Source organism: Numida meleagris, chromosome 1 (genome assembly GCF_002078875.1).
Source record: "Numida meleagris isolate 19003 breed g44 Domestic line chromosome 1, NumMel1.0, whole genome shotgun sequence".
NCBI classification, from domain to species: Eukaryota; Metazoa; Chordata; class Aves; order Galliformes; family Numididae; genus Numida; species Numida meleagris.
This window is the reverse complement of record NC_034409.1, coordinates 118,147,210-118,163,081: the sequence shown is the minus strand read 5'-3', so window position 1 is coordinate 118,163,081 and position 15,872 is coordinate 118,147,210. Positions and strand designations below refer to the sequence as shown.

The 15,872-nt window shown below is 38.7% G+C and overlaps 1 long non-coding RNA gene across 2 annotated transcripts; it reads left to right on the top strand.

Moving 5' to 3' along the window:
• Nucleotides 171-10,302, top strand: LOC110404704. Of its 2 annotated transcripts, none has more exons than XR_002442465.1 (3): nt 171-2,144; nt 2,284-2,327; nt 6,839-10,302. It is a non-coding gene; the product is annotated as an uncharacterized LOC110404704 (long non-coding RNA). The 2 variants fall into 2 exon arrangements; XR_002442463.1 differs by adding an exon at nt 3,943-4,039 and having other exon boundaries at nt 171-2,327.

The window sequence follows — 15,872 nt, the reverse complement described above, 5'->3', positions numbered from 1 at the left end:
TCCAATCACTCTCACTGTAAAACTGTGTTTTCATTGAATCGTAGGATGGTTTGAGTTGGAAGAGACCCTGAAAGGCCATCTGGTCCAACTCCGCTGCAATGAACAGGGACACCTACAGCCCCATCAGGGTACTCAGAGCTCCGTCCAGCCTCACCTTGAGTGTCTCCAAGGACAGGGCAGCCACCACCTCTCTGGGCAACCTGTTCCAGAGCCTCACCATCCTTATTGTAAAAAACTTCTTCCTTACATCCAATCAAAATCTCCCTTCTTTTATTTTGAACTGGTGTACCCTTATCTTATCATGACTGATTCTCCTATAGAAAGCCTGTCCCCTTCTTTCTTATAGCCCCCTTTTACATACTGTTTTCTTACTTTAAGATGAAATTTCTTGTTTTTCAATTTGTGCCCATTGCTTCTAGCCCTGTCACCACTGAGAGAAGCCTGTTTCTCACTGCATATTTTTAAGGAAAGGCTGGAGCTTTAAGCAACAAGAAGTCTTCTTTGGTGTTAGTTGGGATAGGAAATAGCAGATCCTCCTAAGGATGCAGTGTGTGATGAGTCCATTTAAGGAGCATGATTTCATAAAGATATACTTGCAAAGAATTGCTGAGATTGGATGAAAAGGCCTGTTTCATTTTGCTTGGATCTGGAGCGTTCTTGGGATGCTTTGGAACCAGTACCTAATGGAACACAAGGTCAGGGGTTTGGCAGTTCCTCACAAAGGATAAAACAGGAGGCACATATCTTCCTGTGCCTTGGATAGTGGGATTTCTTCCAAAACGTTTAAGTGCCATAGATTGTGCTCTCCTTACAATTCAGTGTGGACATGGTGGTGATAGGTTGATCATTTGGCTTGCTAATCTTAGAGGTCTTTTACATCCTTAGTTATTCTGTGTTTGTATGATTCTCTTCCTAGCTTATACCACTTTATGAAGTGGAGGAGGATTGTGTCTCCCTTATTTCTGAGGTGGACATCCAAAGTCGATAAGGAAGAGGAAAAAGTTGTTCTGAAGTTACTGCTAGGGGTGTGACGTGTGAAAATACTGTTTGTCTGTAGAAAGCAGAACCTAGTGGTTCTACATCAGCGCTCTTTTGACACATCCACAAACAATCTGCTCTACACAGGTTAGCGATGTTTCAAGAGAAAGGCTGAATGGTTAAATGAGCACGGAAACATAAGCCCAGCTCACCCTGAAGGCACATTATGCGTTGGCAGGGCAGGTTTCGTAAGCTCACTGTATTGCCTGTTCTGTGAATAATTACCCGTGTACAGATAAATAGAAGTCTGCCTCTGTCCAACTCCCTTGACAAATGACACATTCTTTTAAATGAAAATCAACCAGTTGATGAATTTTTAAGCACTGAAGTATAACTGCAGGCAGAGGAATTTCTTCAAAATATCTTTTTCTCTCAGATCAAGTTCATATAGTAGGAGAAAATACTGTGTGACTTATAAAAGGCAAAAGCCCTACTTAATTTATATCTGAAATTGCTTATTTAAACTACATATTACATAAAACTGGGTAGTGTCCAGTAACATGCTTGCAGAGAAACCAATTAGAATTGGTTGGTAATGACCTAGGAACCAAAATCAAGTAAAGAAGTTAATTCCTGTAGTGCATTTTTATAGCTGCGCTTAACTGGAAAAAGTCCCTGAAATCTATATACAATCACATAGGTACCAGTTTTCCATCTCTACTGTTTTGGGATTGTGCTGGATCTGGCCAGTGTCGCACACAACCCAAAGACAAACTCCTATGCACTTCCCAAGAAAATGTACACTGTGGCGGGTCACAGTCACAAGCACAGATAACTGAATGATAAAGAGCTTTTTGGTCCCATTAGTTTGTCATGACTGCACAAAATAAACAAACAAACAAAAAAAACAACCCTAAACCAAACAGCAACCCTCTCTTCATTCAGATTGCTGAATGCCTCCTTTATTGTGGGCTTGTGCAACAGTGTACATTGGCTTAGTAGGAGCAGCAAGTGACACGGACAGGTTTGAGAGAATGATACTCCCTTGAAGGGAAGCAAGCAAATCTTTTGTCTCCAGGCAAAATGATCATATTAATTACATCTTGAACAGGGCTGAATAAAGCTCCTGGAGCTGAAAGACTCTTCAGAAGTTTGCTGATCAAAAGGTAACTAACTTTAAAATGGAGGTAAGGACACAATAAACTGGTATTTATATGAGTTTGTCTATGTATCCTTGTTTGGCTATGTAACAAAATGCTGGATTTAAAGCATCTGATGGTTCAAGCATTTTATTATTTCTTCTAGTTAAGAGGATTGTATGCAGAAACCTCGGGAGTGACTCCAACGAAGTAAGTGGCTAAATTACCATTATATTCAGCCTGACCAGAGTTTCATATTCTGCCTTCTAGTTGGTTTGGGATGCTTAGTTTTGTTTTGTTTTAAAAAACACTCTCTGTCTCTATTTATGTGTGCGTATATATGTTTCCTAGTAACATCAGCCATTACTGTAACACATCATTTTGCAGCATTCACTTCATGGTTATAGTTTGTGTATCCAAATGGGACTTGTTCTAGTGATGTAATTCATGTCTCAGACAGTAGAAAAAAACACAAATAATTATCAATTTGAAAATAGGGGAGAGGTGGTGGGAGAGGTGAACTGTGTTTCCCTTTTCAATTTTGCTCTGAATGCAGGATTCTTGAAGAGTAGGTGCTTGCATGTAGGTGCTTGAAGGAACAGAGTTGTCATTCTTGCTTCTCCCTGCTTCTTCCCTATTCCTAGCGTTCGGGTTGTTTTGCCCTCTGAGATATGGTCAACTCCAGGGAAATTAAGTAGATACTTTTTTAAAAGAACTTAGTGTAAAATTGGGGGAATGACTGTTTCACTTAATTACATTGAGGTAACACTATGTCAAATCTACTCAATTTAAAAACCAGACAAAAAGACCTCCTGATAATTTAATGGCTCTGGATTTCTTCTTTTTGTATTTTTTTCTTCTTTTTCTTCAACACATTAAAGGTTTATATGAACACCACAGATTGATCAGATGTACAAATAAATGGTTGAAGTGGCTGGACTTCTCTGTTTAACAGATAATTGTAGCCAAAAAAAAAAAAAAGCACTCATTTTTTTCTCTAATCTCATGTACCATTTTTAGTGGTCACATAAATTACAGAATATTAGGTTAAAAAAATAGGTATTTTTTGAACTAATGGTAACCCTGAAGATTAAATACAACATCTATGAGCCTTTCAGTCCGTTTTCTGCTTTTTGCACTGCAAAGATAGAAACAAGTGAGCACTTTTAGGATAAGGAAGTGATATGGACTGTAATGCTAAAAGAAGTTATACGTATCAATGGAGGAGGATCTTAAGTCTAATCTTTAAACTACACATATTTAGCACAAAGTTGAGAACTTGGTTTGTGAAAAAGGGACTGCCTCTGTTCAAAATATGTGCCTCAACATATCTTAGAAAAGAGTCTTTAGGCTAGATAAACCTATCTAACATTCTAATAGAATAGCTACTTATTAATATTCTTTTGTCAGAAAGTAGCATATAGGCGTGGATACCATGAGTACAGTGTTTGCTGAATGTTAACTGAACCAATATGTAAAAGAAATCTCTTAGATATGTAATCATTAGATAAGGAGGGTTAGTGTATGCAGCTATGTGATTTTGCACATGTTGTCAAATATGAAGTACAACACCCACAGTAAGGTTTTCTGTTGACTACTGCAGTTTCTTAATAAAAAAGCAATATGGAATATCTTTTCTTCTCAAGGTCAAGGAAAGAAAGCAAGAATAACGATATCTCTGTCATTAACATCTCAACAAAGAAATATTATTTTCACTAGTTTTTAGAAGAAAATACCTTAGAGAGCAGTATCTTGTAATGTTACTGAAAACAAATAAGATTTATATTCATTGTGATATTTTGTCTGATTGAATTCTGTGTTTCAGGTCCTTTTGCTTACAAACACATGGCCTTCTTGTTTGTATCTGACTGCATTGCAGCTCAGTGTCCCTGTTACATTCAGATTTTGAAATGGGACAAAAGGTGGGAGTTAGTTTGATAGGTATCCAGGTCAAAATAAAGGAGAAAACTTGTATGCTGCTTTGTTTAGAAAAATTTTGTGTTACCCATACAAAGAGGGAGTGGATGTATGTAAGTAGCAGCAGTGTGATCATCCTGTGCTGCTGGGTGATCAGTCCTTCCATACTTCACTCTCTGCATATGTTTTCATGCAACATTCCATTTTGTGGAGCTGACAGCCTTCATCATTACCTGCTGGAGTTAAAAGTGAATGGAGCACAAACTGAAATGCAGTAAGTTCCATTAAAACACTAGAAACACAAGTTTGTGGTGAGAGTGATCAAACTGGAGTAGGTTATCCAGAGAGGCTGTGGAGTCTCCTTGGAGATACTCAAAGTCCATTTTGATACAGTCTTGGGCTTGGGCAACCTGCTGCAGCCACCTCTGTTCTGAGCAGGTTTTGGGCTGGATGTTCTCCAGAGGTGCCCTCCAGATGCTTCCGGTCTGTGGCTCTCCAAAAAGAAGTGCTGGTAACACTGCTTTCCCTCAATATAAAAATATACTTTTGGCCAAGCAAAGGATAATGAACCTCAAATTGTAAGAAATGTGAAGGCGACGAAAGGTTCGCATACCCCAAAGCCCAGACCGAGGTGCTAATTAACATTATGGGAAAGTGCAAACAGTTGTTGCCAAGGAAAGCAATTCTGAAGAGAACACCTGGAAAGTACTATAAAACCTTTCAATTCTCTACGGCACTCACTCTCTTTAAATTTTGCCAACATTTTTATTTCCATTAAGCAAACAATTTAAAAGGAATTGTAACTTTCCCAGAAAAAAAAAATAAAATTGATCTATGTAGATCTTGGCAGGCAAGATCTCATTCTGGGAACATTTCACATTTTTACTTTTTCAACTTAATGTAAAAAAAAAAAAGTTGTATTAAGCTCTGAAAGTTTACACTGGCTCTAATGATTCCAAATTAATTGCTCTGGTGCAGCAAGACTTTCATCATAGTGTGAGCTGTTAAAGCCAAGGAGGTAACTATACCCCTGTTGATTCCCAGGTCTGTGTAAGTTGTGAAGCAACAGAGAAAGATCTTTTTCATCAGGGGGCACTTTTCCAATGGCTGGTCTGCAATGCATATCTTTCAGGATTTTAGCTTTCGTGACAAATCCTTTCCTCCCTGACACAGTTCTTTCTTCTTTCCTTTTCCGAGAGGAAAACTTGTGTTGATAGTTGTCCTGTCCAAATTCCAGTCTTGACTTTTCTGTTTCCTTTAAACAATGTGCATTTTAGCTGTAAAATCAAAGCGGCAAATGGTGGATGTCATCATGTTTTGAGGAACGCCAGGGAAGGGAACTGTCCTTTGATATATCGGAGTTTCCCCCGCCCCCAGCTCAATGCTATAATTTATTCCTCTGGTTTGCAGTATTGACTCTGTCCGTACTTTACAGCCAGTGATTAGTCTGGGGAGTGAGGGAGAAATTGGCAATCTGCTGCAGTACTTCTGGAATACATTTCTGCTATAGTATCAATTCCTATGGTTTATTGCCCATGATCATATTCTACTTCAGCCTTGTTTGCTCTTCAGTCTTTTAGTAGATTGGGAGTGAGGAAAGTAGTCCCTAAAAGATCAGCTAATCCATGCTGCCTGTGATTTTACACCAGCATAAATCTGTTTCACAACATTTATTTTAAATCATACTAGAACTTCTGGGAAGAAAACCAGAGTATAAGAAATGTTCAGCTCAGATCATAGGAAGCCCCTCCTCTGTGGACCTGTCTGGGGTGCAAGAGCATATACATTTGTAAGACGCAAACCCTGCTGGTAATATGGTATTCTGTGAGAAGATGAAGGGAAAGGAGAGATCTAGCTCTCTGAAGAGTTTAATGCATGTAGTCTTCACAGTAAGTAATTTCTGAGGTGAAGACTGGAATTTCAGGTGCTATTCAAGTGACAGCTTCTGAGACAGGCTGTGCACAGCCAGAGGATCACCAACAGGTCAGCTCCATTCCAGTAGTGCTTACAGCTGGGTAGAAGCAGACACTGTACATGGCAAGAGCCATCACATGGAAGTAAGGTAGAGCTAGTGATCCTCCACTGGGATGTGTTGAAATCTCTGTTGGCATGTCTGATGTGTGATGGAAAATGACAATAAAAAGAGAGACAGTTATTTTACTGTTCCAGTCTAGGACAGAAGTAATATTTTGACCTTTCTCTGTATACGTCAATTGCTTTATACTAAATACCTTTTTTATTTAATCTTTGAAAATGTTAACCGTAATGACAATATGTCATTCCTGGTAGAGCCGGAAAGCTCTTTGCCTAAGTGAACCACAGGAGTTTTAATAAACCTCAGCACTGCCATTAGTTGTGATTTGACTGACATTCTGAATGCTCTGTGCAGAAAATCCACTTCTTGTTTCTTCCTAGGTCAAATACTTTGTAACATTAAATATTAAAAAACCTATAATAATGTTGGATTGAGATAAAAAAAGATGCACATAAAGCCTCAAGTGAGAGGAAATTAATGTTTTGTTTTTCCTTTATGTGCCCATCTCCTCAAATAGTTTGGGAAGTTTTCTTTAAAGTTCTAGATATTTCCTGAACCTTAATGAAAAAAAAATAGTTTTTCCAGCTGAAATGAGTCAATTGAATAGCATGTTTTTATAACAGAAGCTACTACTTTTCTTTATTATTATTTATTTAAATAATTACGAGTTCTTGGCTGTAGAGCTTTTCTGCATTGAACCCCTAATCCGTTATGTTTGGGCTCGTCTTTCTTTTTTACAGAGTTCTTTTCTATTTGCCCTGTTTTTCAGATATTATACATATTTCTGAGGATCAGAGCCTCCATTGGGATAAGCAGAGTGAAACTCCACAGAGCACAAGAGAATAAAACCTTTTAAAGAAAACCGTCTGTCTGATTCTAGACTCTTGTATCTTTTCTACAAATGTTTTTCTACTCTTGAAGCCTCATTTACTCCTATTGCTTGCTTACATTACTTATTATGTTATCCTTAACCACTTTTAATGTCTCTGGTTCACCATTATATTCCCTCTTCCTCCCCATCCCTTATGCTGTTCATCTAACTGCAGTAATTTGCCAGTTGTGGAAAACAGATTATAGTCACCTAAATCCAGCTTTGAATAAATAGAATTTATTTTAATAGAAAATTTCATCCACATGATAATCATTTTACTGATACCAAATGGGCATTTTACTGAGCATACATGTTCTTACTTTTTTATCTCTTAGAATTTGAGGAATGTTTTTCTTGTCTTTCACAGTGTCTTTAAACTCTTAACAAAATTCTCCTTGAGACAAGCAGTTATATACATGTGTGTATGTTAAGAAAGACAATACTGCTGTATTTCTTTATGCTGAAGAGCGACTGTGAGCTTTCAGATTGGGTTAGTTTTATTATATGAGCAAATAAAGTAACAGAAAGATATAGGAAGCAGTGTTTTTATTTTGGAATCCACTTTGCAGCAGTGGCAAAAAAAAAACTTCTGAGCAAACTAGCATGGTCTCTCCATGTAAAGCTGCTGGATGGTACAGATTAGAGAAAACAAAGTCAGAACTCCTTGTAACTTTATGCAACTTCAAATTTTACTGTATCCACAAAAATAAATAAATAAATAAATAAAACGGAAAAATGCCTCTGAATTCCATGTCTGAAAATAGTATTGCCAACCAAAGCTGATGACAAGCTGCAGTAATTTTTTTCTCTAACACATGGAGCATGCTTCAGTAATACACAATTTTGCTGAGCTCAGTGTAAGGATAGTCATTTGGAGCAGATTCGGCTGAATGTAAAAATGGTCATCATGTTTTCCAAGAATATTTGGAAAATATAACCACATAATGAGAAACTAATGAAGAATATGAATATTTGTACTCAAACAGAAGGATCTAAGATTTGTTCACAGTAATTGTGCTTGAATTTACGTTCCTGCTTATTCTTAAATTCCTAGTGCACAGATTTATACATGGTATCTTGAAACCATACATGGCTTTTCACATGATCTAATGTTGTCAGAAGTTTCTCAGTAGCAATATAAGTGTTAACCTGATACCTTATGTTAACTTCAGGAAAAGCATATTTCAAAGTCTTCAGGTAATGCAGTCTTGGCTACCTTGCATCTTTTTTATCTGCTGAGTTACTTAACCATACATTAGTTGTGGTTTCTTTGCTTGGTGTTAAATACACTCTTCATTTCATTCAGTGGTTTAATACATTAAAATGTAGTCTCACAGAAATATCTGTTTCAAAATAATTAATCACACCGAATTAATGGTTGGCTCTTTAAAAATATTAACTTGACGAGATCCTCAAGAATTTGTCCTCAAGGTTAGTCTTTTATGATTTTAAAATATCTTAAGCTGATTTAAAATGTACAATATCTGCTAGGTAATTTCCGGGGTCTCTTAGTTCCAGAGAATATATTGGGCATAGTAAGTGTAAGAATGATTAATGTCACTGAAGGGAAACCAACAGACATCATCGTGAACATCTGGCACATGCTTCTCTTTCTTTATCATAACTGCATAATTCTGGAGTTCCATATTTTGTAGCATTATGAAGTGAGACTGTGGTCCAAGCTGCAAAAATGCTTAAGAAGTGGCAACATATTGTAAAAGAGAACAGATAGTGCTGCTCAAGTAGCATAAGCTGTCATAAACAATGTTGTGGGTTGACTGTGCCAGCTGTCAGGCACCCACCCAGCTACTCTCACTCCCCTTCCCCAGTAGGAAAGGGGAGGAAATAAGATGAAGCACCTCTTCCCCTTCCTTCTTTGATCTTGGAGTTTTCAGGGCTCTTCTCACACCGTTTTGCCTCACTCCTCACACTGCTGTGTGGCATTTTGCCCTCTACATATGTTATCACAGAGGTGGCACAAGGGTGGCTGCTGGGCCCAACCGTGGCCAGTGGTGAGGCCTATGGAGCTGACTGGAACTGGCTGTGCCCTTCATGGACAGCCCTGGCCTCCTCAAAGGCCACCCCTGCAGCCTTCCTGCTGCTGAAATCTTGCCACGCAAAACCTAGTGCACTGCTTCAAGTTCAATATTGAGTTTTCTGAGCTCCGTGGAGTTCAGTTAGCTCAGCTTTAAAACAGCTCTGAATGAGGCTCTGAATGGGCTGATCCCCAAACCTCTCCTAGTGAGGTGGTGGAGTCACCGTCCCTGGAGGTGTTCAGAAATGTTTAGATATAGCGTTGAGAGACATGGTTTAGTGGGGTTATTGGTGGTAGGTGGATGGTTGGACTAGGTGATCTTGTAGGTCTTTTCCAACCTAGCTAATTCTATGATTCTATGAAAGACAGGTACCTGGGGGTGCCGAGTATAGCCTAGTGCCATGAGATGTTTCCTAAACTGCAGATTTATTATGCTTCACGTATCAGTTGTACACTGTTATGACAATAAAATTCTGCCATACACTAATGAGATATTTTCATAAATTACTTAAGTTGGAAAGCACAATTTGCACATTCTAACTTGATAATTTTTCCAAGAAAATATTTCCAAATCCAATAATTGCATTTTGCATGGGAAAAAAAAAAGGCCCTTTCTTTTTTTGTGAAGCCTGAAAAAAATGTCAGTTTTTCTGGAAAGCTGACAAAAATGTGTTTCTCTCAATTTAGTCTGCTGTCTGCAATTCAATTTCATTTAGGTTTATGGACACTTCAGGTACTTTTTTGCATACTGGCTCTCCAGTGTTACATTAAAAATATGTGTCTAATAGACTTGTCTATTGAAATATAAAGACTTTATCAGATAAAGGATAATGTAGATTTTTTAGGCCCTGGTAACTCATCTAATCCTCCTCTAATCCTGGAAGCAGATGTTTCAGCTCTGTCTTCAAGCCATTGTTGCATGACCAGAGGGACAAAAAGAGACTTCATAGCATTCCAGCATAATTAGGATTTATTTTCACAGTTGATAAATGGAAACAAAAAATCTTGAAAGTGCTTGTCTTAAGGTACAATAAACCTAGCAACATAGAAGTAATTTACTGGAAAAAAACAGAACCTACTTCCAGGATTCCTTTTCTGACTTGTTTTCTGATATTGCAGCACTTCACTCTCCACGTGCAATATCTGATTTATATAATCTAATACATAATGTGTAGTTAATATATGATCATCTAATAATGTGTGTCCATCAGCCTGTGGTATATGCTCTTAATGCCTCATTTTCTTCTCAGTTTGCTTTCATAAAAATGTTAATTTAGCCTGAGTTATAACCGAGAAATCTGTACTACCCCTTGTGAAAGTTGTAAACAGTTTTTAGTATCTGTGTCAGTTTATGCTTGTCTTCTAGGTATGTACGTATTTGAACAATAAAGCATAATCTGCAACATGATGAAAAGATCTGATGTGGCTTTAATTATATGGCATCATAAAAACAAAAATTCAACTTTTTCTGAAATGTAGTAACAAAGTATTCACTGATCACGAATTGAGATTCCCCCAAGCAAGTGTTCTCAGCAAGTAGTTTATCACTGAAAAATGCTATTTTAATTTGCTTTTGAGCTAAAAAAATAAGAATAAAAATAACAGGTTAATCTGCTCTGTACCTTAGTTAGAAGCCATGATTTTTGACTGACTTCTGCTCAGAGAAGATGAGGAGGCACATCAGTATCTTCTTGTTGCACATAATTTACAATTGTGTGAGAGGCTGAAGAAAACCTAATTGCAAGCAAATGAGTGGAGCTGAGACAGGAATAAAGATGACCCACTTTCCTTGTAGTGATCAGCTGAGAGTAGGTGAGTGTAACTTGATGTAATGCCAAGAGCAGGAGAGAAAATCACTTTCCGTTCTGGCAGGTTCTGACAAGATCTTGTAACAGAGACACAAGAGAGCACAGGGTAGACGAGAAGTTACCTGAGCTGCTTGCTGAATGTGCACTGGAGAGGTCTGGGCAACCCAGGTTAATTTAGTAATAAATTTGATGTTTAGCTTCAAAAATCTTTCAAAGAGTACTGAGAGTTATCCCATAGAAACAACTTAGAAACCACTGTCTCACACAGAAGCAATCACTAAGTGTGAAAAAAGAGGAAATCCTCACAAAGTTTTCTATAAGGAGAGGAAAGCAATGAAAGGTCACTACAGTTATGGACTGTATAGAAAGCCTCTGTGGATAAATTTGTTAAGAAAGGCAAATGTTAATCGCCCAGGCGTACCCACAATCAGATTTTCAAGCTGATTGTATTTGCTGCAGAGCACAGGAGCAAGAGACCTACTGATACCCCTTGAATCATAATTCCTTGTGAAAGGATGCTCTTTGTGTGCCCTCCTGATGAACCAGAGTTGCTCAGAAGGGCAGTGTTAACTGAGGTTTTTGGTGAGGAACCACACGGGATGCTTTGCTTGGAGAGCTCAGGGCCTGAGTGGGAGCAGCTGGGTGGGGGTGAGGCAGGGCCACTCCTTCCAGTGGCAGTCTGGCCTTGAAGCACTCCTGGGACTGCTGTGTCAGTTAGTGCGGTCATTTCCTGTTCTAAATTTAGTTAAAACTGGTAATGCCAGATACTGCTGTGTGGTAACTGCAAGCAAAGTCCTCCTTTTTGAAATAATGAGCACCAAATGTGCAGCTAGTTAGTCACTTGTTGCTAAATATTCAAATTGTGTTGAAGGGTCAGTCACAGAAGCAGGTATGTTGTTAATGAGCCCAAGGCATTTATTTTCTTTTCATTTTTGGTGATGAAACTGTGTTACATCCTTCTCAGCACATGGTGCTTCTGTCCCACTGTTTAGTACTCAGTACTGGAGATTCAGTTTAGAAGGAACATGATGTCACCTTAAAAAAGACAGACAAATAAAACCCTGTGCTCAGCTGATGTACATGTAAGCGACTGGAATGTGCCTAAATTCCCAGTGTTGTCTATATGTTGTGAATGTACATCCCAAAGAAGTAATGTGCCTAATACGGAAACCCCATAAAGCCCTCTGGGGTGCTGAGGAACCTTGCAATCAGCACAGGAAGAGGAGTCTGATACCCAAATAGAGTGAGTTAACTGATAACTGGACATCCAAAAAACAGAACAACACAATTTTTTTGGTTGTAGGAGATACTGTGGATCAAAGGTGACAGAAGAAAAAAACAGAAGTGGAAGGAGAAAATGCATTTTGTTCCAGGCGTCCTGTTTTTAAGACATCTGGGCCTTTGCTATGATAGGTTAAGTCAGTGGTTGAGGTTACAAATAACTGAAGGTTTATCAAGCCATAGCACAATGTTGGAAAAACAATATACAGTTAGGTTAATAGGTGTACTATATAAATTATTCAATTAAAATGTTTGTGATAGAGATTAATGATAATTTGAGCCTGTCTGTCCTCCTGTTTGTGGACACAGACATAAGAATACACTCACAGGAGGCAATGGTTTCTTAGGGAAGCTTCTTAGGGAGCTATTAAAATTTTTTCAGTTAATTCACAGTATCTAAACTCTGTGTCTAAATTACATGGCATTCACTTCAGGGTTGTTTTTCTTGTTTTCTCTCCTTTAAATATCAGAACAACTGAGACCCTTCTGCTCCTTTAGCAGATAGAGACTTCAAGAGCTCATCATGTGTGAGGATGACCCGAGTCCTGATAATGCTGGTCTGTACCAAAGAACTCTGCCCTATGGTGTTTGGGCAGATTGCAATTCTATCTGAGTCTCTTTATTGTTAAACTAAGAAGTGGTTGGCAGGGAAACTTTTTTAAACCTGTTTTTATCTATTTGAGTCATCAGATATTCCTGGAAAGGTAGAAAGCAATCTTTGTAATGTATTTTCTCATGTGTGGCCCTAGCCACACAGTATGTACACAATAAATAAAAGGCAGAAAGACGAGGAGACATTGGGATAAAGAAAACAGGTTAGGGTAGATCAGAGGCTTGGAGGTACTTAACATAAGCAAGCTCCAGAGAAAACTTCCCTTTCACTCTCACGTTCACCATCCACATGTGTTGAATCTTGGGTGGGGAGAGAAACTATTGCCGCCTGCAATAGTTTCTTTCTGCTTTTCCTACAGGTGTCTACTGGCTGTTCAAGCAGAAACACAGGACTGGGAGGCTAGTCAGTCCCCGCTAGAAAAGAGTTGTGCTTCCAAATGGGGCAGTCACCATGTAGATTGATGCCAGATGCCAAAAGACAGTTAAATCCTACTGAAAGAAGATGAAAAAGGTGTGTGCTGTTAAGACCATGGATGAGTGTGGCAAGCCTGAACATCATAGTTCAACAGGTACTTGGCTTGAGAGGCTTTTCTGTAGGATTGAGATAAAGTTCAGTTATCAAAATCTAAAAAAAGTTATATGAAACTTCAGCATGAAGGTGGGCAAATAGATGGAATTCCTACACAAAAGATAAACAGTCAGTATAAACTGTACTAGTTTTCTCTTCAATAATGGGATCTTTATGTTTTGATGACCTTCCTTGTCTCCCAAATTAGAGTTTTAACAAGTGAGTTATACAAGCTTTCTTCTCAATAATAGATGACAATTCCAAGGAATATTGTGAAACTAACTTGGGATGTACATAAAATACAAAATAGTTTATTTCCAGTGTATTCCAATAATGACATCTTCTTGGCTCAGTGATACCTAATATTGCCAAGATAACTGCTAACATTTTTTAAATAATTGGAAGATTTCACAATAATATCTAAACTCATTTGATTTTTTCTTGGACAACTGCCCATGATTTTTCAAGTGACAGAATAATGACCTAACTGCAGATGTAACATATGTTGCTAGGTTAGAAATTGTATTGAAAACTTTGTTGAAACTCGCCTTCTTGGATTAGTTTTGGATTGCTGGAGACTGGAGAAATTGTGTTACAGATAGGATAGTTTTCCTCCCTCAGTAGAGTTAGAATCATAGAATCATAGAATTAGCTAGGTTGGAAAAGACCTACAAGATCATCCAGTCCAACCATCCACCTACCACCAATAATCCCACTAACCATGTCTCTCAACGCTATATCTAAATGTTTCTTGAACACCTCCAGGGACGGTGACTCCACCACCTCCCTGGGCAGCCCATTCCAGCGCCTGACCACTCTTTCAGAAAAGTAGTGTTTGCTAACGTCCAGCCTGAAACTCCCCTGGTGCAACTTGAGGCCATTTCCCCTCGTCCTATCACTAGTTATAAGAGAGAAGAGGCCGACCTCCAGCTCACTACAACCTCCCTTCAGGTAGTTATAGAGAGCGATAAGGTCTCCCCTGAGCCTCCTCTTCTCCAGACTGAACAATTCCAGCTCCCTCAGCCGCTCCTCTTAAGGCCTGTGCTCCAGACCCCTCACCAGCTTTGTTGCCCTCCTCTGAACATGCTCCAGGGCCTCAATGTCTTTCTTGCAGTGAGGGGCCCAAAACTGAACACAGGAGTTAATTCCTCCAGCAGGTATATTCCTCCTCAGGTATTTCTATGGCCACTTGTGCATGCTGAAGATTAAGCAGAACTTTCAGTCTAAGAGCCACACAAAGATTAAACAAGTCAAGTTCTTTCAGCATTTTCACTTGGTAAACAATTAATTCTAGATTCTCTAATGAAACATGCTAGGTATCTGCCATCATAATTTCTGTAGAAGCAACTACTGTCCTCTGCTGCATACCAATCTGAGCTTTCAGCTCTATAAGCCCCTGATGTTAAGCATATAAACAAAGATGGCCCATGACATGCCAAATGCTTGTCCATCTTTGACCTTCTCACGTGCAAGAAAGAGGCTATTTGTCTTAGACATCTAAATCCAGAAGACCTTGCACTTGGTTTTGTTGATCTTCATGAGGTTCTCCTGGGCTCTCTGCTCAAGCCTGTCTAGGTCTCTCTCGATGGCATCTTGTCCCTATGATATGTCAACCACACTCCACAGCGTGGTGTCCTTGGGAAGCTTGCTGAGGGTGCACTCAACCCCGCTGTCAATGCCATTGATGAAGATATTAAAGAGTATGGCTCCCAGCACTGACCCCTGTGGGACACCACTTCTCACTGATTTCCATCCAGACACTGAGCCACTGACCACCAGGATTTTAGAGTTGAAAGGGTTTAAACTATCCAGCCCAGAGAAGAACATTTCAGTTCTGCAAACTCGTCAAGTACTCTTTAAAGGAAGATGTGAAGTAGCTTAAAAAAGTAGTGCAACCGCTAGATATTTTTAAAGCATCTAATTAATGTGGACAATGTTAAGAAAAATTTGAAGCATATACTTCATAATCCTATCTTAAATTTTGTTTGCTATTTCAAAGAATCTACCTAATGATCAAAGCATTTAAAAGACTTTTTAGGTATCTTAATTGTATTTCACTTTTTATCCAAATGCACCTTAACATAACAATAAAAGACCAACCAACCAGTGAGAAGAAATGGGCCATACAAGAATCACAGTAGTTCCTCTTCTGTGTAGCACCAACAGTTCTGGCTGTAGAGGGGGCTGCTGGGGGCAGCAGGGAGCAGAACGTTTAGGAAGAGGGGATGATTTTACAGAGTTTTAAGCACCATCTTTGCTACATCTAGTCTAGAAATGAGTGTAACCTGTTTCTGCAATTCAGATTTTAGCAACTGAGAGGATTGCATAGTTCTTTCAGAAACATCACATAGACAGCTTCTTTTCTGATTGTTGCCAAAATTCCCAGGAAAATGCAAGGAGGAAAATCACTTCATGACTTCTTGTCATCGCTTCAGTGAAGTATTATGGAGACTGTTTGATCTGGAATTTCAAAAACCCTTTTTATTTAAGATAAGGCTTGGAATGCTGCAGCTTCCTTCTAAATAAAATGGTAGTTGATAAAATGCTTTGTATTTTCAGCAATGTCTTTCCATCTGTTCATTTCCTAGCAAGTTACCGACACTGTAAATTATGTACAGTAAAACGTTT